The sequence below is a fragment of the Aedes albopictus genome, chromosome 1, assembly GCF_035046485.1.
Source record: "Aedes albopictus strain Foshan chromosome 1, AalbF5, whole genome shotgun sequence".
Taxonomy (NCBI): Eukaryota; Metazoa; Arthropoda; class Insecta; order Diptera; family Culicidae; genus Aedes; species Aedes albopictus.
The window spans coordinates 326370431-326395061 of NC_085136.1; the positions used below are offsets into that span (position 1 = coordinate 326370431).

The following is a 24631-nucleotide window of genomic DNA, read 5'->3' on the forward strand; positions in this document are numbered from 1 at the left end:
GTGCGGCAGCAACACCAAGAATGTATCACTCCGTTCGCCTTCTATCAGCGCCGTCAGAGTCACTCTTTGTGGGTGCGCGCTAGAAAGAAGGGATAGGTGCGGGATTGGGTACCTGACGATGGCCGTTACCTCGCACACCCTAAATTCCTCGGTGCGTGCGTGTGCGAGCCAAAGGCGCAAAGGCGAAGACGAAGGTGGTTTATTTTTGTTTCTTGTTTGGCAAGAACATTTTGAGGGCCAATTGCTCTCAACATGAATGTACGGGTGCAGCACAAGGGAACGGTTTCTCGGCGTTGTTTATATGTAGCTAGTGCTTCGGAAAAAAAAACTGCATGATGCAAATGCAACAACATAGCTGAGCGACGAACGACGAGAGGTATGTCATTAGCTCGGTTTCGATGTATGCGAGGCAGGCCGCGGGAAGAACTGTGAAGACAAGGAAGCGAGCAGTGACTAAACAGGTGGGGACTGGACAAACCTGTGCGCAGCAAAGTCAGTTAGTCGACGAAACCAGTCGAGAGGTCAGTAGTGAGTGAGACGCAGTGGTGACAATGGCCAAAGGAAGGGCCACATCAAAGTGCGGAATTATAACAAACAATTGAGCCGACAGTGTCGAAAAGCGTGAAAAATTCTTGGCGAAGGGTACAGTGAAACCAGTGGTGTGGAAATTCGTTCGGTTGAGCCGAAAAATCGCTGGAAATTATCGATTTAAGAAAAATTTGTCATAGTCATAGTCGACGGCTAGAGAGAGGGAAGATTAACGCCATTTCACCGCAGAGAGCAATTACCAATACAGGTTCAAAACCGGATTTGCTGAGCTGAGACCAAGTTGGAGAGACGTCGACACGGAGACGACGACAACACAGAGTCGAGGTGAGTCGCCTTAGCTGGTGCGATTAAGCCCAACTCTCCGTTTGGCTTAACCCTTTCAGGACTGGGGGGGGGGATGTTTATGAACCGAAAGTGATTGATCAAATCATATGGAATTGAAAAGTAGACAGGAACATTCTTGAACTGAATTCTTGAAAACGCTATCTCTTTTGATGCCATGAGTCATTATCTGTTTGGAAACTGTTTCATCCAGGGGATTTATTTAGCTTAGATACGCATACACTGTAGCAGAGTTTTTCTCTTGATTGAGCTAGGGGAACTTACGTATTTTCGGCAGTTTTGTTCTTTTCGGCATGGAGGGTTTTTTTTAAACCTGTTGAACTCAGAGTTTGCCTCAAATGCTTCCCAACCAAGCTGAGTTATATTCCCAAATACCAGATAATTTGGCCCACATAAACCCCCCATGACGAAGAGAACAAACTTGCCGATAATACCTTTAGTCACCCTATTTCAACATCAATCTGATGCATTGAATGATTTCAATGCAATGAATTAGCAGACATTTGTGGTCACGTTACTGCCATTAAACAATAATGGATTTTGTAAACTAAAACCTATTTTTGTATCAACCATTTCGGCACATACTAAATACGTACATTGTACATGCAAGTTTTTTAAGGCCTAGCATTAGAGTGGGTACCTATTCAGTACCAACATTGCATATGACTAATAACGGTGGCAACGACACAAAAGGAGATCGCATGAAGATATAAGGGAGTAAGGAGCGAATGGGCGATCCAGGCGATCTTTAGGGAGACTTCAATGGGTTTTGAAAGAGTATCGGGGGGTTTCATTTGACATAGACGTTTTTCAAGATATTTAAGGCCGCACGGGACGATGGTTGAATTGTCCGCCATTGCTCTTTTGTTTGTAAGATGCAAATCTCAACTTCAACTACATATTATTGGTTAGAAATATGATCGTTTATTTGCTCACTTGCGGTGCACAATCGACTAAAGTTTCAGCTACATCAGTGCACTGGAAATTGATATTTGCATCCTCAAAATCGTGAGGCAAAATGTTAGAAAGAGAGGGAAGATAGGAAAAATTACACGTCGTCCCGTGCGGCCTTAAGAGGCGTTTAATGGGACTCAATGAAGTTTCAGAAAGGTTCGTTAGAGATTTCAAGGAGTTTTCAGTGACAGTTCTTGAGATTCAAGGTAAATTATGAAGAGCTTCAAGGGTGTTTTATGGCGTTTTACAAACCTTCATGAAGTTTGAGGGGGATCCAAAAAGTATTCAAGGGTTTCAACGGGACTTCAGGAAGTATCAAGATCAGGTGATAGAGGTGATAGGGGGTTCCCTTCTGAAGCCCCTTGAGAGGTGTGTCAGATAAATTCAGTGGAGTTTCGAGAAATCCGGGTATTTTCGGGAGCGTTCCCAGGGCCTCAGTGAGTTTCAGGGAATTCTAGGGGCGGTCTAGGGTTCGTACATGGATTTATAAGTTTCTCGGGGGGTTCAATAGAACTTCAGGGGGTTTCTAAAGGCAATGGACAGGATTTCAAGAAGCTTCTGGTGGTTTCAGGGAAGTTGAAGTTTTAAAAGGGTTTCAGGTAGTTTTTCGCGTTTCAGTCTTTTTGGGGTCAAAACAACTACATGTTTTCTTATTCCAACGTTTCCATCCTTAATGGATCTTCCTCAAGGAATCAGTGATAATCGTTTTGAATTTGAAGGTTTTTAGGAACAGAAAAATCGGACGAATTGTAAGTAGACAGTGACATTAAGGTATTTCTTAATTGACAATAACATTTTATAGCAAAAAACCAAAAAATGATGGTTAAAAGTTTTAAAAACAACCTCTGGACAAAAAAGCAACAATTTTATTCGGTATATGTTAAGTGTAGTCCAATGTGTTATTACCAAAGAAAATGACCATAATAAATTATAGGTTCCCTGAGGAAGGTCCAATAAGGATCGAAACGTTATAAGAAGAAAGCATTTAGTTGTTTTTGACACCGAAAAGACTGAAACGCCAAACACTACCCGAAAATCTTCTAAACAGTCGTCGTCAATATAGTATTAAAAAGTTTAAGGGGTTTCAGGAGGGTTTTCATAAAATTTCATTGCGTTTTCGGGGCATTTTTGAAGGATAAAGGGATATATCAAGCGTCCCAGGAAGCGAATATAACATGGGGTTTCAGGGTTGTTTAAAAAGGTCTCAGAAGTATTTCATGGCTGTTTCGAGAGGGTTCAGGGGTTAAGAAGGCATTTCAGAGGAGTTCAAGGAGTTCAGTATCAAGGAATTTCAGGAGCATTCTAAGGATTTTCATATGGTCTCAGAAACCCTTTTTTTGTGGCTGCTCAAGAGTTTCAGGTGTTCGATATTCAGAAGCTACAAGGAGCGTTCCTGGAAGTATCGAGATGTCTCGGGGGTATCAGAGCGTCTAGTGAGTCTCACGGAGCCTCCAGAGGTTTCCTTTTGGATTCCTAATTCCGATCCTTACAGGACTTTCATCGAAACTTTGAATGGATTCTCGTCAATTTTCTGAGAGTATTCTCTTTGGAATCAAAAAAGATATTCTCCAGAACAGGGACGTGCAATTTCGAAAGAAAAACATGACGCACGAAAGCTGTAGCAAATCGTTTCCCATGCGACGGGACTGCTGCGATGCTTCATAACTCATACTGCAACACGCTCGTTCATTATTGCTACTGAAACAAGTGTGTTTGAAAATTGAGTGAAACACTTTGGATTTTCGTTTCAATTGTGGGTCATTGAAAAATTTCAATGTTCTAAAAACACTATTTAAAACAATTTTTCAAATAGTGGTGCACGTCAATAGAATGATCATTATGTGTTATGAAAAAGGAACACAAGTTTGTCTGCTTAAATCCAATTAACCGGCGCCTGCAACCATTGAGAGACTAACGCGCAAGAGTGAGACACTACTGCTCTGCCGAGTGAAGCACAAGCAACGCCACCCCGAAGAGAGACTACCGAGTGCTACGATGAATGAGAACGTTTTCCGAATCGAAAAGAAAGACTCGAATAGTGTGTCAAACAGATGAAGTGACTCATTCAATTGTAGCATGAAAGTGTCTCATTGAAACGAAATTAAACGCCCCTGCTCCAGAATAATGACAAGATAATCGTAAAAATTCTAAGAGAAATAACTACCGAGTTCTGGAAGGATTCTCGTAAGAATCTTGAGCGGATTCCCATCAGAATCTTGAGAGCAATCTCGTCAGAATCCTACAAGAATTCTCGGAGGAATCCTGAAAGCACTTTCATCGAAGTCCTAAAAGGATTCCCAACGGAATCCTGATTGGATCCCCTTTGGAATCCCTGAGAGGATTCCCAGTTGGAATCTTGAAAGGACTCCCATCGAAATATTAAAATAATTCACATCCTAATCCTTAAGAGATTCCCGTCGGAATCCTGAATGCATTACGGACGAAACCGTCAGAGTTTTGGAATCATTCCCGTCGAATTCTGAGAAGATTCGCGTCGGAATTCTGGACGGCTGAAATGACTCCCGTCGGAATCCTGAAAGGATTCCCGTCGGAATCCTGTAAGGATTCTCGTCGGAATCCAGTAAGTATTCCCGTCGGAATCCTGTAAGGATACCCGTCGGCCTGTGAGGATTCCCGTCGGAATCCTGAATGCATTAACGACGAAATCATTAGAGGATTTCCGTCAGAATTTTGGAAGCATTCCCGTCGAATTCTGAGAAGATTCGCGTCGGAATTCTGGACGGCTGAAATGACTCCCGCCGGAATCCTGTAAGGATTCCCGTCGAAATCCTGTAAGGATTCCCGTCGAAATCCTGTAAGGATTCCCGTCGAAATCCTGTAAGGATTCCCGTCGGAATCCTGTGAGGATTCCCGTCGGAATCCTGTGAGGATTCCCGTCGGAATCCTGTGAGCATTCTCAACGGAATCCTGTAAGGATTCCCAACGGAATCCTGTGAGGATTCCCAACGGAATCCTGTGAGGATTCCCAACGGAATCCGGTGAGGATTCCCAACGGAATCCTGTGAGGATTCCCATCAGAATCCTGTGAGGATTCCCATCGGAATCCTGTGAAGATTCCCATCGGAATCCTGTGAGGATACCCATCGGAATCCTGTGAGGATTCCCATCGGAATCCTGTGAGGATTGCCATCGGAATCCTGTGAGCATTCTCAACGGAATCCTGTAAGGATTCCCAACGGAATCCTGTGAGGATTCCCAACGGAATCCTGTGAGGATTCCCAACGGAATCCTGTGAGGATTCCCAACGGAATCCTGTGAGGATTCCCATCGGAATCCTGTGAAGATTCCCATCGGAATCCTGTGAAGATTCCCATCGGAATCCTGTGAGGATACCCATCGGAATCCTGTGAGGATTCCCATCGGAATCCTGTGAGGATTGCCATCGGAATCCTGTGAGGATTCCCATCGGAATCCTGTGAGGATTCCCATCGGAATCCTGTGAGGATTCCCATCGGAATCCTGTGAGGATTCCCATCGGAATCCTGTGAGGATTCCCATCGGAATCCTGTGAGGATTCCCATCGGAATCCTGTGAGGATTCCCATCGGAATCCTGTGAGGATTCCCATCGGAATCCTGTGAGGATTCCCATCGGAATCCTGTGAGGATTCACATCGGAATCCTGTGAGGATTCCCATCGGAATCCTGTGAGGATTCCCATCGGAATCCTGTGAGGATTCCCATCGGAATCCTGTGAGGATTCCCATCGGAATCCTGTGAGGATTCCCATCGGAATCCTGTGAGGATTCCCATCGGAATCCTGTGAGGATTCCCATCGGAATCCTGTGAGGATTCCCATCGGAATCCTGTGAGGATTCCCATCGGAATCCTGTGAGGATTCCCATCGGAATCCTGTGAGGATTCCCATCGGAATCCTGTGAGGATTCCCATCGGAATCCTGTGAGGATTCCCATCAGAAACCTGAAAGGATTCATAACAGAATCCTGAAAGGATTTGTGTCAGAATCCTGAGAGGATTCGTCTCAGAATTCTTGTCAGAATCCTGTCAGGATTCTCTCCAGAATCATTGACGGATTATCTCCTGAATTCATGTCAAAATCCTGAGAGGATTCTCGACTGAATTCTAATAGAATTATCGAAAGAATCCTGAGAGGATTCTCGTCAGAATCCTGAGAGGATTCTCGTCAGAATCCTGAGAGGATTCTCGTCAGAATCCTGAGAGGATTCTCGTCAGAATCCTGAGAGGATTCTTGTCACAATCCTGAGAGGATTCTCGTCAGAACCCTGAGAGGATTCTCGTCAGAATCCTGAAAGGATTCTCGTCAGAATCCTGAAAGGATTCTCGTCAGAATCCTGAAAAGATTCTCGTCAAAATCCTGAAAGGATTCTCGACAGAATCCTGATAGGATTCTCGACAGAATCCTGATAGGATTCTCGTCAGAACCCTGAAAGGATTCTCGTCAGAATCCCGAATGGATTCTCGTCAGAATCCTGAAAGGATTCTCGTCAGAATCCTGAATGGATTCTCGTCAGAATCTTGAAAGGCTTCTCGTCAGAATGCTGAAATGATTCTCGTCAGAATCCTGATAGGATTCTCGTCAGAATCCTGAGAGGATTCTCGACAGAATCCTGAAAGGATTCTCGACAGAATCCTGAAAGGATTCTCGACAGAATCCTGAAAGGATTCTCGACAGAATCCTGAAAGGATTCTCGACAGAATCCTGAAAGGATTCTCGACAGAATCCTGAAAGGATTCTCGACAGAATCCTGAAAGGATTCTCGACAGAATCCTGAAAGGATTCTCGACAGAATCCTGAAAGGATTCTCGACAGAATCCTGAAAGGATTCTCGACAGAATCCTGAAAGGATTCTCGACAGAATCCTGAAAGGATTCTCGACAGAATCCTGAAAGGATTCTCGACAGAATCCTGAAAGGATTCTCGACAGAATCCTGAAAGGATTCTCGACAGAATCCTGAAAGGATTCTCGACAGAATCCTGAAAGGATTCTCGACAGAATCCTGAAAGGATTCTCTTCAGAATCCTGAAAGGATTCTCGTCAGAATCCTGAAAGGATTCTCGTCAGAATCCTGAAAGGGTTCTCGTCAGAATCCTGAAAGGATTCTCGTCAGAATCCTGAAAGGATTCTCGTCAGAATCCTGAAAGGATTCTCGTCAGAATCCTGAAAGGATTCTCGTCAGAATCCTGAAAGGATTCTCGTCAGAATCCTGAAAGGATTCTCGTCAGAATCCTGAAAGGATTCTCGTCAGAATCCTGAAAGGATTCTCGTCAGAATCCTGAAAGGATTCTCGTCAGAATCCTGAAAGGATTCTCGTCAGAATCCTGAAAGGATTCTCGTCAGAATCCTGAAAGGATTCTCGTCAGAATCCTGAAAGGATTCTCGTCAGAATCCTGAAAGGATTCTCGTCAGAATCCTGAAAGGATTCTCGTCAGAATCCTGAAAGGATTCTCGTCAGAATCCTGAAAGGATTCTCGTCAGAATCCTGAAAGGATTCTCGTCAGAATCCTGAAAGGATTCTCGTCAGAATCCTGAAAGGATTCTCGTCAGAATCCTGAAAGGATTCTCGTCAGAATCCTGAAAGGATTCTCGTCAGAATCCTGAAAGGATTCTCGTCAGAATCCTGAAAGGATTCTCGTCAGAATCCTGAAAGGATTCTCGTCAGAATCCTGAAAGGATTCTCGTCAGAATCCTGAAAGGATTCTCGTCAGAATCCTGAAAGGATTCTCGTCAGAATCCTGAATGGATTCTCGTCAGAATCCTGAATGGATTCTCGTCAGAATCCTGAATGGATTCTCGTCAGAATCCTGAAAGGATTCTCGTCAGAATCCTGAAAGGATTCTCGTCAGAATCCTGAAAGGATTCTCGTCACAATCCTAAGAGGATTCTCATCAGAATCCTGAGAAAGTTCTCGTCAGAACCCTGAGAGGATTCTCGTCAGAACCCTGAGAGGATTCTCGTCAGAACCCTGAGAGGATTCTCGTCAGAATCCTGAGAGGATTCTCGTCAGAATCCTGAAAGGATTCTCGTCAGAATCCTGAAAGGATTCTCGTCAGAATCCTGAAAGGATTCTCGTCAGAATCCTGAAAGGATTCTCGTCAGAATCCTGAAAGGATTCTCGTCAGAATCCTGAGAGGATTCTCGTCAAAATCCTGAGAGGATTCTTGTCAGAATCCTGAGAGGATTCTCGTCAGAATCGTGAGAGGATTCTCGTCAGAATCCTGAGAGGATTATCGTCAGAACCCTGAGAGGATTCTCGTCAGAATCCTGAGAGGATTCTCGTCAGAATCCTGAGAGGATTCTCGTCAGAATCCTGAGAGGATTCTCGTCAGAATCCTGAAAGGATTCTCGTCAGAATCCTGAAAGGATTCTCGTCAGAATCCTGAAAGGATTCTCGTCAGAATCCTGAAAGGATTCTCGTCAGAATCCTGAAAGGATTCTCGTCAGAATCCTGAAAGGATTCTCGTCAGAATCCTGAAAGGATTCTCGTCAGAATCCTGAAAGGATTCTCGTCAGAATCCTGAAAGGATTCTCGTCAGAATCCTGAAAGGATTCTCGTCAGAATCCTGAAAGGATTCTCGTCAGAATCCTGAAAGGATTCTCGTCAGAATCCTGAAAGGATTCTCGTCAGAATCCTGAAAGGATTCTCGTCAGAATCCTGAAAGGATTCTCGTCAGAATCCTGAAAGGATTCTCGTCAGAATCCTGAAAGGATTCTCGTCAGAATCCTGAAAGGATTCTCGTCAGAATCCTGAAAGGATTCTCGTCAGAATCCTGAAAGGATTCTCGTCAGAATCCTGAAAGGATTCTCGTCAGAATCCTGAAAGGATTCTCGTCAGAATCCTGAAAGGATTCTCCTCAGAATCCTGAATGGATTCTCCTCAGAATCCTGAATGGATTCTCCTCAGAATCCTGAAAGGGTTCTCGACGGAATCCTAAAAGGATTCTCGACATTATCCTGAAAGGATTCTCTTCAGAATCCTGAAAGAATTCTCTTCAGAATTCTGAAGGAATTCCCTTCAGAGTCTAGAATTTTATGGAATGTCTCTCCTGAATCTTGTGGAAAATCTCTCCAGAATTCTGTGGTCCAGAATACTGCCTCTAGATGGCTTTAAAGAGGTATTTTTAATTCAAAAATTGTTTGTAACGTCTAAACATTCTAAGAAGTTTTTGATCTTTCATATAATCATTATTTGGATGTTGTCAAAACCCCTCTAAATGCCTAAAAAATGTAAAATAATTCACTGAAAACCTCAGTCCTGAAAGGGATAAGCACGGTGCCTATAATGAACGGTTGAGCCAGGGTGGCTGAAGTGAACGAACCAACGGACGTACGAACGAACGAACGATCAACAGGCGACCAACAACGAGTGAATGAGTTTTGCTTCGAATGATCGTCGTCGTGGTCGGTGGTTACGACGACTCTTCCACTGCGAGAGGCAACTCAGGCAAGCCCGCCTGAAACTTGTTTCCATTCCATCCAACCCGACGCGCGGAGATCAGAGTTTAGTTAAGTTTGCGCGTTCGGCTACAACAGATGTGTAAGAAGTGCCGTGCTCCGTCGAGTTCCCGAGACTCCGTGTGTTCAACCTGAGAGCCTCCCCGTGGCCGGGAGTGGCTCTGTGCTAGAGGTGTGTAGAGGTGCTGGAGAAGAGTGTTATGCTGCTCTGCGGCTGCCATATATGAAGAGAAAGAAGATAAAGCCCATAAGAAGAAATAAAAATAAAATTATACGGCGCGGGGTGCGACTGCCGGTATGCGGATAGGAGCGGTTCAACACTGAGCGGAGCCTGCTGACGGAGATCGGTGCGTATACGGTAACTCTACGGTTTCTTTTTCACTGGTCTCTCTTGCTGTGCGCTGTGTGTTTGGTCGGTGGTCGGTGGTTGCTCTGCTGCTGCTGCTGCTGCTGGCTGCGGCAACTCCAACTACCTTCCCAGAGCCCAATCATCCAAAGCTGTCGTCGTCGTCGTTGTCGTCGTCGTAGTAGCGACGATGACGACGGGTTGAACTGTGTGTGATGTGGTATGGTATTACCTGTTAGCTGGTGGCAAGTGACACGTTTAAGAAAATTCTCCCATTAGCCTATTGGATTTGAATATTCAAAATCTGGTTGGAAAATGGCCTTATTTCGGTGGAATGCAGTGCGGGAAGGTGACCCTAGTGGAAGTGAAGTGTTTGCGCGTTGCGCATTGTTACGAATCTTGCTGGGGCGTTGAATATCTCGGAATTGATTTTTCATACGTGACAACGGAGCCCCACAGCAGCCCAGGAAGAGAAAGTTGCCCTCTCGAAGGCAGTGATTCAGTGATGCGGAATGCCAAACAGATAGAATTCACATTCTCAGTGATCGATTTCCGAATGTTTAAAGTTGTGCCAAAATTTGCATTGTGATTCATATATAGGAAACTCCAAGTGTAAAGTGATGTACGAAGCAAAACTGCAAACGCAACACCGAAGATGAAGAAGAAACCAATCGAAAAAAAAATATCGCCGAAGAGATATTAAATAGGCCAGTGACTTTGCTTAAGCACACTAATGTATGTATAGTAGAGTAACACACGTACGGGTCCGGTCCGGTCACATCGATATACCAGTTTGAAAGGAATTCCTCATGCTTACACACGGAGGCTGCTGAAAAAAGGTAGGTTTAAGTATTCATATGTGTTCACCCAGTCAGTCAGCAGCGAAGTGAGTAAGCCAGCGTAGAGCCCCACTGAAGCGAGTGGAAATAATCATATTCGGCGTAGTGTTGCACAGTGGTCCCGAATTGAAAATATCCGGAAAAAATACTGAAGATCTACGTGCCTTATAACGGTGAAAAAATGATGAACTAGAACACTACAAATGTGCAATAAAATGAAACATCGCCAATTAACAAAATAAAACAAAAAAAACTGTTGAGTGCCAAAAAATAGAAACACCACAAATCAACTTTTTTCATATCGGCCACAAGTTGGGCGCAACAAAACAAAAATAAAATAGAACCCTACAAATGCCCAACAGAATCAAACATATTTCTGACGAGAATTTTCAAACAGTTCTGATGAAAATTCTCCTCCTAGTTCCTACAAAAATCCTTTCGAAATACCGATGAGAATCCTAGTAGGATTTTGGAGTCCTCTCAGGATTATATCAAAAATCCTACCAGGATTTTGACCACCAACTTCGCAGGATTCTGACCAGAACACTCCATTAATCATGTCAAAAATCCACTCAGGATTCTGCCGAGAATCCTCTAAGGAATTTGACCAAAATCCTCTCAGGATTTCGACGAGCATCCACTCAGGATTCTGCCGAGAATCCTTTAAGGATACTGACAAGAATCCTCTCAGGATTCTGACGAGAATCCTCTCAGGATTCTGACGAGAATCCTCTCAGGATTCTGAGGAGAATCCTCTCCGGATTCTGAGGAGAATCCTCTCCGGATTCTGAGGAGAATCCTCTCCGGATTCTGACGAGAATCCTCTCAGGATTCTGACGAGAATCCTCTCAGGATTCTGACGAGAATCCTCTCAGGATTCTGACGCGAATCCTCTCAGGATTCTGACGAAAATCCTCTCAGGATTCTGACGAGAATCCTCTCAGGATTCTGACGAGAATCCTCTCAGGATTCTGACGAGAATCCTCTCAGGATTCTGACGAGAATCCTCTCAGGGTTCTGACGAGAATCCTCTCAGGATTCTGACGAGAATCCTCTCAGGATTCTGACGAGAATCCTCTCAGGATTCTGACGAGAACCCTCTCAGGATTCTGACGAGAATCCTTTCAGAATCCTCTCAGGATTCTGACAAGAATCCTCTCAGGATTCTAACGAGAATCCTCTCAGGATTCTGACGAGAATCCTCTCAGAATTCTGACGAGAATCCTCTCAGGATTCTGACGAGAATCCTCTCAGGATTCTGACGAGAATCCTCTCAGGATTCTGACGAGAATCTTCTCAGGATTCTGACGAGAATCCTCTCAGGATTCTGACGAGAATCCTCTCAGGATTCTGACGAGAATCCTCTCAGGATTCTGACGAGAATCCTCTCAGGATTCTGACGAGAATCCTCTCAGGATTCTGACGAGAATCCTCTCAGGATTCTGACGAGAATCCTCTCAGAATTCTGACGAGAATCCTCTCAGGATTCTAACGAGAATCCTCTCAGGATTCTGACGAGAATCCTCTCAGGATTCTGACGAGAATCCTCTCAGGATTCTGACGAGAATCCTCTCAGGATTCTGACGAGAATCCTCTCAGGATTCTGACGAGAATCCTCTCAGGATTCTGACGAGAATCCTCTCAGGATTCTGTCGAGAATCCTCTCAGGATTCTGACGAGAATCCTCTCAGGATTCTGACGAGAATCCTCTCAGGATTCTGACGAGAATCCTCTCAGGATTCTGACGAGAATCCTCTCAGGATTCTGACGAGAATCCTCTCAGGATTCTGACGAGAATCCTCTCAGGATTCTGACGAGAATCCTCTCAGGATTCTGACGAGAATCCTCTCAGGATTCTGACGAAAATCCTCTCAGGATTCTGACGAGAATCCTCTCAGGATTCTGACGAAAATCCTCTCAGGATTCTGACGAGAATCCTCTCAGGATTCTGACGAGAATCCTCTCAGAATTCTGACGAGAATCCTCTCAGGATTCTGACGAGAATCCTCTCAGGATTCTGACGAGAATCCTCTCAGGATTCTGACGAGAATCCTCTCAGGATTCTGACGAGAATCCTCTCAGGATTCTGACGAGAATCCTTTCAGGATCCTGATGTGAATCCTCTCAGGATTCTGACGAGAATCCTCTCAGGTTTCTAACGAGAATCCTCTCAGGGTTCTGACGAGAATCCTCTCAGGATTCTGACGAGAATCCTCTCAGGATTCTGACGAGAATCCTCTCAGCATTCTGTCGAGAATCCTCTCAGGATTCTGTCGAGAATCCTCTCAGGATTCTGTCGAGAATCCTCTCTGGATTCTGTCGAGAACCCTCTCAGGATTCTGTCGAGAATCCTCTCATGATTCTGTCGAGAATACTCTCAGGATTCTGTCGAAAATCCTCTCAGGATTCTGTCGAGAATCCTCTCAGCATTCTGTCGAGAATCCTCTCAGGATTCTGTCGAGAACCCTCTCAGGATTCTGTCGAGAATCCTCTCATGATTCTGTCGAGAATACTCTCAGGATTCTGTCGAAAATCCTCTCAGGATTCTGACGAGAATCCTCTCAGGATTCTGTCGAGAATCCTTTCAGGATTCTGTCGAGAATCCTTTCAGGATTCTGTTGAGATTCTTCTCAGGGTTCTGTTGAGAATCCTCTCAGGATTCTGTCGAGAATCCTCTCAGTATTCTGCCGAGAATCCTCTCAGGATTCTGACGAGAATCCTCTCTGGATTCTGACGAGAATCCTCTCAGGATTCTGGAGAGAATCTTCTCAGGATTCTGACAAGAAATTTCTCAGGATTCTGTCTAAATCCTCTCAGGATACTGTCGAGAATCCTCTCAGGATTCTGCCGAGAATACTCTCAGAATTCTGACGAGAATCCTCTCAGGATTCTGATGAGAATCCTCTCAGGATTCTGACGAGACTCTAAGGATTCTGACGAGAATCCTCATAGGATTCTGTCGAGAATCCTCTCAGGAATCCTTCTGTCGGAAATCCTCTCAGGATACTGACAAGAATCCCCATAGAATTTTGTCGAAACTCCTCACAGGATTTTCTCGAAAATCCTCTCAAGATTCTATCGAAAATCCTCTCAGGATTCTGTCGAGAACCCTCTCGGGTTTCTATCGATAATCCTTCCAGGATTCTGACGAGAATCCTCTCAGGATTCTGAGCAGAATCCTCTCAGGATTCTGAGCAGAATTCTCTCAGGATTCTGTCGAGAATCCTCTCAGGATTTTGACGAGAATCCTCTCGGGATTCTGACGAGAACCCTCTCGGGTTTCTATCGATAATCCTTCCAGGATTCTGACGAGAATCCTCTCAGGATTCTGAGCAGAATCCTCTCAGGATTCTGAGCAGAATTCTCTCAGGATTCTGTCGAGAATCCTCTCAGGATTCTGAGCAGAATCCTCTCAGGATTCTGTCGAGAATCCTCTCAGGATTCTGTCGAGAATCCTCTCAGGATTCTGTCGAGAATCCTCTCAGGATTCTGTCGAGAATCCTCTCAGGATTCTGTCGAGAATCCTCTCAGGATTCTGTCGAGAATCCTCTCAGGATTCTGGCGAGAATCCTCTCAGGATTCTGAGCAGAATCCTCTCAGGATTCTGACGAGAATCCTCTCAGGATTCTGACGAGAATCCTCTCAGGATTCTGGCGATAATCCTCTCAGGATTTTGACGAGAATCCTCTCGGGATTCTGACGAGAACCCTCTCGGGATTCTGACGAGAACCCTCTCGGGTTTCTATCGATAATCCTCCCAGGATTCTGACGAGAATCCTCTCAGGATTCTGAGCAGAATCCTCTCAGGATTCTGAGCAGAATTCTCTCAGGATTCTGTCGAGAATCCTCTCAGGATTCTGAGCAGAATCCTCTCAGGATTCTGACGAGAATCCTCTCAGGATTCTGACGAGAATCCTCTCAGGATTCTGGCGATAATCCTCTCAGGATTTTGACGAGAATCCTCTCGGGATTCTGACGAGAACCCTCTCGGGTTTCTATCGATAATCCTTCCAGGATTCTGACGAGAATCCTCTCAGGATTCTGAGCAGAATCCTCTCAGGATTCTGAGCAGAATTCTCTCAGGATTCTGTCGAGAATCCTCTCAGGATTTTGACCAGAATTTACTCAGGATTATGAGCATAATTTTCTCAAAATTATGAGCAGAATCCTCTCGGCATTCTGAGGAGAATCCTCTCAGGATTCTGCGCAAAATCCTCTCAGGATTCTGAGCAGAATCCTCTCAGGATTCTGAGCAGAATCATCTCAGGATTCTGACGAGAATTCTTTCAGTATTCTAACCAGAATACTCTCAGGATTCTGACAAGAATCTTCTCAGGATTCTGTCGAGAATCCTCTCAAGATTTTTTTAAAAAAGACGCGGACACCGTCTTCAGCCAGAGGCTGTACAGACTGAACTTTAACTTAACACTAGACAAGGGACAAACACGGAGCATGCACCAGTGGATACGGAGACGAAACTATTCTCACGAAAAGTTTCATTGCCCGGAGCGGGAATCGAACCCTCACCCCACAGCATGGTGCGATTAGAAGCTTGGTGACCCTAACCGCACGGCTACGAGGCTCCACCAATTTTGTCGAGAATCCTCTCAGGATTTTGACCAGATTCCTCTCATGATTCTGAAGATAATTCTCTCGGGATTCTGAAGAGAATCCTCTCAGGATTAGGGAACCAATTGCAATTAATTTCAACGTTTTTCACAATTGATCAGGTATATACAGTTTCTGACATCTTTTCCAAAACCTGAACCACTGTGCGTCACCGTCGTCTTGTATATATCTTAGGAGGCATCGAACCACAAACCAACACCACCGCAGATGGTTGCTGAGATGTTGTTTTCCGCGTCTCTTTTTTACTCGGTTGTACGGCGCTGTGGCGAGTAGAGCTATGGCAGCAGCAGCAGCTCGCTCAAAGATCCATGACCCTTCGAGCGCATCCAAGTAGTCGGCGGTGGCGCGATGGCAGCACCATGCGCCAAGCGACAAGGTCATTGATTTAATCATCTCTGACACCGAAGTTCACCGTTATCAAAGCGTGAAACACCTCGCCTCATCCTCATTTTCACGGCCAAACACCTACTAGGTACGGCGTGACCTGCAACATACGTGCAGTAGCGCCTACTATACTACGGCCGCAGCAGCGTGTTGTTCAACCTTCGCAACCGTTACAAAGTCTTCGCCGAGTACCGTCAGGCGGTGTTGGTTTAGGCCAAACATCAAACGATTGTATGTCTCTCTCTAAAATCTAGCATAAGCTTATCCAAGACCATGCTAAGGGTGACGGGTTCGATTTTTGGTTGGTCCAGGAGTATCTCGTTAAGGACATTTCCTTAACATCCTTGCGAACAGCGTACCTTCGTGCCAGTCACACACTATATACAAATGCAAAATGGTCATTGGCAGAGGTAGTTCTCAATTAATTAATGAGGAAATGCTGATAGACTACCAACCTGAGAAGCAGGCTTTGTACTAAGATAGTTAGAACACTATGCTAAGAACAGAGAGTCACCCCAACTGACGGTAGCTTACACATCAGAAAAAAAAACTGAACCGTGCGAGGGGTGCCCTCTAGAGTCACTGACACTTGTCGCGTTCGTCGTACGGTTCGGAGCGATTGGTTGTTGTGTTGTAGGTTCCCACACGTCCGACCATGCGAGTGTTGAGGGCAACAACAGCAGCAGCAATAAAGCAAATAAACAAATTATCATGGGAACCAGAAAGCTTTTCCCCGAAAGCAACAACAGCAACTCGTCGTGTAGGTACACACATGTCGATGCCCACTCCTGATAGACGGACAATCTACACTACACAGACCGCCACCGTAAATGCACGCTGCTGTTATGCAATGTGGGTGCCCCTTTTTTTCTCTGCATCACACGGGAAAGCCGCTTAGAGCACGTATCTAGGTTGCACGCCAAATTAGGGTTCGCCAGCGGCCAGCAGCAGCGCGAATACGGGGAATTGTTTGTTGACTCTTTTTTGCCGCTACCGCTGTTACTGCGTGGCATAAATGGTAATCGGGCAAAGAACTTCAGATAAATGTCGAATCGAAACAAAATGTTTTTTAAACTGTCGCTGTTTATCGCAAAGTTGGCATATATTCTGGTAGTTATGATACTTTTACGCTTGCAACTGTCTACACAAAAAAAGCAGACTTGATACTAATCAAATGCCCAGACCATATTTATTGAAGCGAGGGTGCCCAGCAAGATCAAGCTGGGGATTTGATTCCCGGACGGTCTAGAAACTGTTCAGAATATTGAAAGGAAGCCAAGAAAATTTATTTAGGACACAAAGAGAGTATGAGGTCGGTTAGTAATGAGCATCGAGGAGTCAGGGAGCGATGGGACTCTACAAAAAGGAACAGAAAAGATCATTAACAAGGTTGCTAAGGAAGAGTAAGGTAGGTAGAAGGAGGTGACCGTGCCTCTGGAGCCGACCAACTGATACCTGGAGGTAGGGCCCCTCTATTCTCTACATGAATCCCTACCATTCTTCCGTTGAACACCTCTAAAAACCAACCTTGAGCTCCTCCTGTATACCTCTCAATACCTTAAAACCTTTTCCAAATTTACTGGAGAGACTTTTAATTAGAGGGCACGAAATGTTGCTAATTGTTAATTTGTGAAAAAAACGCATGCTGGTGGGATTCGAACCCATAACTCCGTATTCGCTAGACCGGCGCTTTAACAAACTGAGCCAAAGGACATGTAACGATTCCGCGGAATAGATAGACAAACTGACTTTTAAAATTTACCTCAAAACCCCCCAAAACTTCCTTTATTTCCTCTCAAATCATCATTGAGTTCACTTTAAACTTGCCTTAACCCTCATTCTGCATTAGGGTTATTTTTGACCCAAATCGTACACTACGCCAGTGAGCTACTCTCTACTTGTTACAATTGAAAAGTTTGAAAGACCCCTTATAGAAACGCCTTAAACCACTCTCAACTCTTTCAACTTCATCTGAGGAGTTTTAAATAACTTTTTGATCTTTCTCAAACACCCTTGAAATTCCGTTATTCTCCCTTCGGAAACGCCCTCTTGTTGCATTTCGAAATCTCATTCTCATCTCATCTAAACCCTTCTTTTCCTTAACGCTGCTTGTCTCTCCTTTAAACATTACTAAAATTTTCCTGGTGAAACTGGAAGCATTTCCTCATTTTTTTGGTTTTCGAATTTTTATTAAATAACGAAGCAATACATATTTTCAAAATCGGTTTTCGTACACATGTAGAGTATGGATCAAGGTATCTTCTGATTTTTTTTTTGAGGTGGAAAATGTTTCCCATTTCTGCAGAAACCTTTTTTTTTGTGAAATTTTGTTCAAAAATGGTTTCCGCAAAAACAAAAAAAACATTTTCCACCACGAAAAAAATTCAGGAGACACCCTGATCCATACACTACATGTGCACGAAAACCAATTTTGAAAATATTGCTTCGTTATTTTATAAAAAAAAAAGTCAGAAACCAAAAGCTGAGGAACTGAAATCTCGCTTCATCAGTGCTTCAGAACTTTAGGGGCACAAATCTCAAGAAGCAAGCTTCAAACAACAGCGCATTTTTTATTTTGTTCTTGCTCACTTGTAATAAGCTTCTGGAGCTCCTGGAATCCTAGGACGAACCCCTGAAGGAATTCTACCAGAAATCCTTGGAAGAGCAATCTTAGAATAATCCCTGAAAAATCTCAAGAGGATTCCCTTTTAAAATCCCGAAGGAATCCCTTAAGGAATCCCGGAAGAGATCTCTCAAAGAATCCTAGAGGAATTTCGGCAGGAATCTCACGAGAACCCTGAAGGAATCAGTAAAAGTATACCTGGAGAAATCCCACGAGGAATTCATTCATATGTCAAGGGAGGCAAGCCAAAAGGAATCCCTGCACACTCAATTTTGAATACAGTGTTCGGTGATTTTTTGAAGAAAATAGATCGGATGAATACAGCTCTAAAGGATTGTTTACCTTTTGTACTCGTTTTTATTAGTTGGTGTACTGATCCTCAGTAGAATTGATTTGTGAAAATACCGCAATCGTAGAATCCCAGGGAAAATCCCGGAAGGAACCCTTAAGGTGAATCATCAATAAATCCCATTGTAATTTGCATTCAAACTTTAAAGGCACAAATCTGATGAACGAAGCATCAAACCAAGCCGCACTTGTTTATCCTAGCTCTGTTCACTTGTCTAAAGAGGCAGCTTTTCCAAATCGAGAGCATTTATTTACGCTAGTTTTCAAGATTGATGCTCTTGAAAACATGAGAAGGGGACCAAGTCGGCCATTGTGGCAGCCATATTTGTATTCTCTGATGGTTCTCTATAAATAAATCCCAGATGCAATCCTCAAAAGAATCCTAGCAGGAATCCCTAGAAGAATTCCTGAAGAGACCATTGAAAAAATCTTGGGAGGAATCCCTAAAGAAACCCCAGGATGAACCCTTGAAAAAAAAATCCTGAATGAAACTCGGGAGAAATCTCTATAGAAACCCCAATAACCTCGTGAGAAATCAGCGAAGGAAGTCTGGGAGGAATTCACAAAGATATAGCCGAATTCCTGATGCAATCTCGGGAAAAATCCATGAAAGAATCCTGAAAATCCCGGTAGAAATCCCAAAAAAAATCCAGGAATGAAGGGATGAAAAAATCCCGGGAGGAATCTTTGATGGAATCCCGGAAGAACTTCCTGAACGAATCCCGAGAGAAATTCTTAATGGACTCCCGGGATGAATCAATGAGAGAATCCCGGGAGAAATTTCTACGGAAAAGAGGTAGAAAAGAGGTTTAGAGGCACAAATCTAATGTACGAAGCATCGAACCAAGCCGCACTTGTCTATCCTAGCTCTGTTCACTTGTCTAAAGAAGCAGCTTTTCCAAACCGGGAGCATAATCCGGGAAAAATTCCAGAATTTACTGGTTGAATCCCTGGAGAAATCAATGAAGAAATTCCGGGAGGAATATCTGAAGTAATCCTTGGTGGAATCCCTTAAGAAACCCTTGACGGAAACCCTTGAGACATTTTCAGAAAAATCCCGGGAGACAACCATGAAGGAATATCTGATGGAAGCCCTGGGAGAATCCTGAAAAGAATCCCAGAAGGGATCCTACAAAAAAATAAATCTGGACTAATCGCGGGAGGAACATCTTTTGGAATACCGATAGGAACCCCTGAAAGAATCCCGGGTAGAATTCCGGAGAAGCATATCACTCCGGCAGCTACCATCGGCTTGAGGAGAAGGTCACATAATGTGACCGTTCACGGCGGATAGCGAAACTCTGTGTCAGTCTTGTTGGTGATCACAGTCATTGACACCTTTTCGTCGATATTCGGCTGCCTTTGTCTCCAACATTACGGAAGTACTGATGATGATAAGGACGCATTTTACGCGCAGCTCGAACGCGAGTACGATCGCTGCCCAAGCCACGACATCAAGATCATCATAGGAGATTTGAACGCTCAGGTAGGCCAGGAGGAGGAATTCAGACCGACGATTGGTAAGTTCAGCGCCCACCAGCAGACGAACGAAAACGGCCTACAACTCATTGATTTCGCCGCCTCCAAAAATATGGCCATACGTAGCACCTTTTTCCAACACAGCCTTCCTTATCGTTACACCTGGAGATCACCACAGCAGACGGAATCTCAAATCGACCACGTTCTGATTGACGGACGGCACTTCTCCGACATTATCGACGTCAGGACCTATCGTGGCGCCAACATCGACTCCGACCACTATCTGGTGATGGTCAAACTGCACCCAAAACTTTCCGTCATCAACAATGTACGGTACCGGGGACCGCCACGGTACAACATAGAGCGACTGAAGCAACCGGATGTCGCCTCAGCATACGCGCAGAATCTCGAGGCAGCGTTGCCGGACGAGGGTGTGCTCGATGTGGCCCCTCTAGAGGACTGCTGGAGTACAGTCAAAGCAGCCATCAACAACGCAGCCGAGAGCACTATCGGGTACGTAGAACGAAGTCGACGAAACGATTGGTTCGACGAGGAGTGCAGAGCGGTTCTGGAGGAGAAGGATGCAGCGCGGGCGGTAATGCTGCAGCATGAAACCCGACAGAATGTGGAGCGATACAGACAGAGGCGGAAGCAGCAGACCCGTCTCTTCCTGGAGAAAAAGCGGCGCCTGGAAGAAGCGGAGTGCGAGGAAATAGAACTGCTGTGCCGTTCACAAGAAACACGTAAGTTCTACCAGAAGCTCAACGCATCCCGCAAAGGCTATGTACCGCAAGCCGAAATCTGCAGGGATGAGGACGGGAGCCTCCTGACGGACAAACGTGAGGTGATCGAAAGGTGGAAGCAGCACTTCGACGAGCACCTGAATGGCGAAGAATATGTAGGCACGAAGGACCAAGACAGCGATGGAAATGACTATGATGGTGCAGCAGAGGACGAGAACGAACAAACTCCCACGCTGAGGGAAGTTAAGGATGCTATCCACCAGCTCAAAAACAACAAAGCGGCTGGTAAGGACGGTATCGCAGCAGAATTCATCAAAATGGGCCCTGAAAAGTTGGCCACCTGTCTGCACCAGTTAGTAGTCAAGATCTGGGAAACCGAACAGCTACCGGAGGAGTGGAAGGAAGGGATAATCTGTCCCATTCACAAGAAAAGCGACAAGTTAATGTGTGAGAACTTTCGAGCGATCACCATTTTAAACGCCACCAACAAAGTGCTATCCTAGATCATCTTCCGTCGTCTGTCACCTAAAACGAATGAGTTCGTGGGAAGTTATCAGGCTGGCTTCATCGACGGCCGGTCGACAACGGACCAGATCTTTACCGTACGGCAAATCCTCCAGAAATGCCGTGAATACCAGGTCCCAACGCATCACCTGTTCATCGACTTTAAAGCGGCATACGACAGTATCGACCGCGCAGAGCTATGGAGAATCATGAACGAAAACGGCTTTCCTGGGAAGCTGACTAGATTGATTAAAGCAACGATGGACGGTGTGCAAAACTGCGTAAGGGTTTCGGGTGAACTATCCAGTTCATTCGAATCTCGCCGGAGACTGCGACAAAGTGATGGACTCTCATGCCTACTCTTCAACATCGCTTTGGAAGGTGTGATGCGACGAGCCGGGCTCAACAGCCGGAGAACGATTTTCACAACATCCGGTCAATTTGTGTGCTTTGCGGACGACATGGACATTATCGCTAGAACAACATTTGTGGCGGAGCTGTACACCCGCCTGAAACGCGAAGCAGCTAAGGTCGGACTGGTGGTGAATGCCCCAAAAACAAAGTACATGCTGGTAGGCGGAACCGAACACGACCGGATTCGTCTGGGTAGTAATGTTACGATAGACGGGGATATTTTCGAGGTGATGGAGGAATTCGTCTACCTCAGATCCTTACTGACGGCTGACAACAACGTGAGCCGTGAAATTCGGAGGCGCATCATCAGCGAAAGTCGGGCCTACTACGGGCTCCAGAAGAAACTGCGGTCGAAAAAGATTCACTCACGCACCAAATGCACCAAGTACAAAACGCTAATAAGACCGGTGATCCTCTACGGGCACGAGACATGGACCATGCCCGAGAAGAACCTACAAGCACTCGGAGTTTTCGAGCGACGCGTGCTAAGAACGATCTTCGGCGGTGTGCAGGAGATCGGTGTGTGGCGGAGAAGGATGAACCAGGAGCTGCACTTTACGGCGAACCCAGCATCCAGAAGGTGGCCAAAGCCGGAATGTGAAAAAGTGTCGATTTTTTCACATTCCACTGTTCCACTGAGTACAGAGTGAATTGATGAATGTGAAAAAGTGTCGATGTCCCTCCAAAAATATTTTATTAATTTACCTAAAAATTATATGCATAGGATACAAGAAGCTCCAAACTGTGGCACTAATGATAAAAACAAAAAACGATAGACAGCCCTTGAAAAAGGCCAAATAAATCAGGCCGAAACGTCGGGCAATGCAAATTTAATCGTTTGGATTCCCTAGACTGAGAAAACCAGAATCTCCTTAAAAATTCCTATTCTAATTGCTTATGGAATGCTATTTGGGAAGGAACAGTCATCCAATCAGAGGTTGAAGTAAAAAAGTCATGAATACTTCCATTGCTGGCCACGCCCATCTTCTCCGTTACGAGGATAGGAAAGGATTTTGTGATGATATGACTCCTACTTTATGAAAGGCCAGCGACTCACCGGTGCCCCCATAGGTGTCAAGGAGTTGGAAATTTGGAATGGGTTGATTTGCGATGATATCTATTTATCGAGATGCCAGCGACTCACCGATACCCTCGTAAATAGAATGGAGATGGGATTTTTGTACGGGAATGGTCTGGAGTTCAGTATGTCATTTTTAGAAAGCGTGTAATGTTAATATAAGTGCAGTATAAAAATGGCATTCTTGTTAACTAATGTCGTATTTCCCAAGCAACACACATGTTATATAAAAGTAACGACAGCGCAAGTTTTGGTTGTATAGAAGTTTATTTTACGTTATTTCAACACAATGTTAGAATTACGTAAAATAAACTTCTATACAACCAAAACCTGCGCTGCCGTAACTCTATTATAACATGTGTGTTGCTTGGGTTACTTCTGCACCTGGGTTTGAACTTACGCTCATCGCCTTAGCAAAAGATGTAAGTCTTTATTTTAAATACAACTTTTTTCTCGATTTGTTACAGTGCTTCCAAGTCTTCTTATTGTCGTAAGTGCGTCCTACTGATCTCTCGCGTATTTAATTATACTTAAAAAAGATTCGTTAATTATAATTCTTCACACCTTCACCTTAATTATTACAGAATGATCTCACCACCGAGGAGAACATCGAAACGTGAAAATCCCACACCACACCTTCTCGATTTTCCGACTACCACGCTCAGAGAAAAAAAAATCGCGGTCAAAAAATGTGCCATTTATTACCTTCAATTAAATTATCAGCGATAAATACGCTAATTTGGCCTACGTCATAGACCGCCGGGGGCTGCCAAAAGCAAACGTAACCGGACCGATCGGCCACATAAAATCCCATAAACAAAATTGAATAAGCGAAAAACGGCCAGCTGTCTGTGTTTCGGCTGCTGCTGCTGCGAGCCCCAGAGCTATGAGCGTGTTTCGGTCGTTGTTTTCCTTTTTTGTTATTGTTGCTGATGCTGCTGCATTCAGTCAGTGTTATCTCTGCCGATATGTATACACCGAGATATTGGTCATCGCTCCGTCCAGTTCGATACATGAACACAATCTCACACGACGCGCCGCGGACTGACCGTGTGGATGTAGAGTAGTAGCGCTTACACGCGCAGCGGCAGCAGCGGCGATGTTCGCACGGTGTGCAATTAGGTGATTATTTTTGGAATAAAAACCACGCGGCCACGACCATCATCATCGCGTCTCACGTACACGGGGTGGTCCGCGAGATTAAATGAGCTGGATTCGGGCGGGTAAATACCAACGCGATGAATGACGCGTTAATTTTACAATTTTGTGGTCAATTGTTGGTGCGCGATTATGTGGCGGGTGGACAGCGGGACCAATCAGAAAAACGAAAGGTCAAATTTTAATTTTTTAAAATAAAACGCCTAATGCTTCCAGTTAGCTATTGACTATTGAAAGGAAGCACAAGTCGAGTTTTTTTTTCCTGACAGCTGCGACGGAACTCAAACGTGCGTTCACCAACACTTGGGCACTTGGCGACACTAGCCTCAGTTTTGTGCCGCACATCGTTGGCAATTACATAAAACTTCCGCATATTAGTCTGATCCAAGCTTTCATTTATGTTTGGGGAGGGTTTATGGGAAACGGACGGATAGCTGAAGGGTATTTATTACGAGTTTGAGTTACAAGAAAGAGGATGGCATGAAGATCTTATTGACCTCCAAGTTGAGTATCCAAGAACTTCTATGAGTGTTGGTCATTTGATCTACACACAAGCATCATTGGTGATGGTGATTATTTGAAGCACTACGAACAAAGTTCGTGCTCCCTCAGCCACATGCAACTAAGTTCGGTCAGTCCCTTGAAACTTCTGTGAAACCAACCTAAAGAACCCGGAAACAACTCTAAAAATATTCTGTAGTTCCCTGAAAATCTCCAAAACTGCTCTGAAGTTCCTTGAAACCTTCTAAAGCCTATCAAAAGGCCTTCATGTACCTCAAAACTCAT

At 44.7% G+C, this 24631-nt stretch overlaps 1 protein-coding gene across 6 annotated transcripts in view; it reads left to right on the forward strand.

Moving 5' to 3' along the window:
• The first annotated feature begins 329 nt into the window (after positions 1 to 329).
• Positions 330 to 24631, forward strand: part of LOC109415698 (uncharacterized) — a 76162-nt gene continuing 51860 nt past the window's right edge. The window contains exons 1-3 of one of the 6 annotated variants that reach the window (XM_062847294.1): positions 330 to 873; positions 9099 to 9647; positions 10247 to 10485. The gene's annotated coding sequence lies outside the window, so the exon portion shown is untranslated. Of the gene's footprint in view, positions 874 to 9098; positions 9659 to 9693; positions 10486 to 24631 lie in introns of those variants that run through there. The other 5 variants (XM_062847290.1, XM_062847289.1, XM_062847292.1 and 2 more) reach the window with 5 other exon arrangements.